Source organism: Balaenoptera borealis (genome assembly GCF_965194805.1).
Source record: "Balaenoptera borealis genome assembly, chromosome: 7".
Taxonomy (NCBI): Eukaryota; Metazoa; Chordata; class Mammalia; order Artiodactyla; family Balaenopteridae; genus Balaenoptera; species Balaenoptera borealis.
This window is the reverse complement of record NC_138864.1, coordinates 19,480,290-19,482,768: the sequence shown is the minus strand read 5'-3', so window position 1 is coordinate 19,482,768 and position 2,479 is coordinate 19,480,290.

The window sequence follows — 2,479 nt, the reverse complement described above, 5'->3', positions numbered from 1 at the left end:
ATGCACTTCCCAGCATAAATCAGCTGGGTTCAAGAATGACTTGCCCAAATGAAGAGGAGGAGGAGGAGCTAGAATAAGATCCAGACTGGACCAGAATAGGTGCCCTATTAATAACTGCTTACGGATTATCACCAGTTACTCAGTGAGGAAATAAATGACAGAGTCGCAGGGCTTACCCATCATTCCCCTGCCTGCTGAGTGTCTACACTTAGATCAGTGGGGCACAGCCCTGGCTACACCTTAGAAACACCTGGAGACATTACTTTTTAATGACTTCTCTTAAAAATATTTATTTATTTTATAATACACATAACGTAAAATTTACCATCTCAACCATTTTAAAGTTTACAGTTCAGTAGTCCTAAGAATATCTAATTAGATAATTCTCCAAAGAAGACATACAGATGGCCAAAAAGCACATAAAAAGATGCTCAACATCGTTCATTGATAGAGAAATGCATATCAAAAGTAATTAGGTTATCACCTAGTACCCAACAGAATAACCATCATCAAAAAGTCTATAAACAATAAATGCTGGAGAGGGTGTGGAGAAAAGGGAAGCCTCCTACACTGTTGGTGGAAATGTAAATTGATACAGCCACTATGGAGAACAGTATGGAGGTTCCTTAAAAAACTAAAAATAGAATTACCATATGATCCAGCAATCCCACTCCTGGGCATACATCTGGAGAAAACCATAATTCGCAAATATACATGCACCCCAACGTTCATTGCAGCACTATTTACGATAGCCAAGACATGGAAGCAACCTAAATGTCCATTGACAGAGGAATGGATAAAGAAGATGTGGTACATATATACAATGGAATATTACTCAGCCATAAGAAAGAATGAAATAATGCCATTTGCAGCAACATGAATGGACCTAGAGATTATCATACTAAGTGAAATAAGTCAGATAAAAATCATGATATCAGTTATCCGTGGAATCTAAAGAAAAAATGATACAAATGAACTTATCCACAAAACAGAAACAGACTTTGAAAACAAACTTATGGTTAACAAAGGAGAAACGGAGTTGGGGGGGGAGGGTTAAATTAGGAGTTTAGAATTACCATGTACACACCACTATATATAAAATAGATTATCAACAAGGACCTACAGGGGACTCCACTCAATACTCTGTAATAACCTATATGGGAAAAGAATCTGAAAAAGAATGGATATATGCATACGTACAACTGACTCACTTAATTGTACACCTGAAACTAACACAACACTGTAAATCAACTATACTCCAATATAAAATAAAAATTAAATTTAAAAAAATTTAAAAAAATCAGAATTATCGGGGGGTGGAATCTTGGCATCAGTTTTTTGTTTTTTGTTTTTTTTTTTTACAAGATTCCAGGTGATTCCAACATGCAGCAAAGTTTGGGACCCTCCCACCCAGCATTACCATGGGCCAATTTGCTTTAGACTAGAAACTTGAGGGTCATCCTTGATTCCTCCTTGTCTCACCCTTCAAATCTAAATTGATCTGATCTCCTTAAACAGTGCTTCTCAAAGTGTGGTCCATGGATTTAATAAGGTGACCAATTCACCCCGCTTGGCCTGGGCTTTTTTGGTTTTAGCATTGTAAGTCCCCAAATCCAGGGAACCCCCCTGAGTCCTGGGCCAATCCGGATGTTGGTCACCTACTGGATCGCTGCGTCAGCATCACCTGGGGACTTGCTGCAAATGCGAATGATCAGGGCCCAGCCCAGGATCTACTGGTTCAGAAATTCTAGAGACAGAGCCCAGCACTCTTGGCTTTTACAAGGCCTGCGGGTGAGTCTTACGTGTGCTCAGGTATGAGAACCACTGTCCTACGTAACTCCCAGGTCCACGCAGTGAAGATCAGAACTGCTGGTGCTCCTGGGGACGGCAGCTAACACTGAATGGGAACCTCAAGGGAGGGTGTGTTCGTAGCTATCTGTGTGGTCTGGGCAGGTCCTGGCTGCGGTGTCGGGGTGAGCAGAGCTGTCTTACCTGGATCTGGCCCTGTCTGAATGTGCATGGTCTTCTCAGAGCTTGCTCAGCGAAGGGCTTCTTTTTCTAGCCCCTCAATATCACGAAATGATGTTCCCATTAGAACAGAAGCTTTGTAAGCCACTTTTGGCAGCAAAGAGCTCCCTGCAGGAGGTCCCTTTTGTCTTGACACTAACCTTAAACCAGGTGCTCCCCCACCCATGCTCTATTCATCTCTGGCCCAAGCACAGCTTTCAAATCTTTGGGTCACACAATACCTTGCCTAATCTATTGGGTTTTTCCATAGATCAAAGAAGTAGAAATGAAGAATAAATAATTAACAGATGACCAGATCTCTTCCCTAGCTTGTGAACAAACTGTGTGAACAAGATAGCATCTAGAGAAAGATCACAAGAAATCAACAAGCCTGCACACAGTAGGGGATGACTCTGACCCCCTATCTCCATGGTTAACTGAGATGACTTCCCGTTTTCCCTTTAAAATTTTT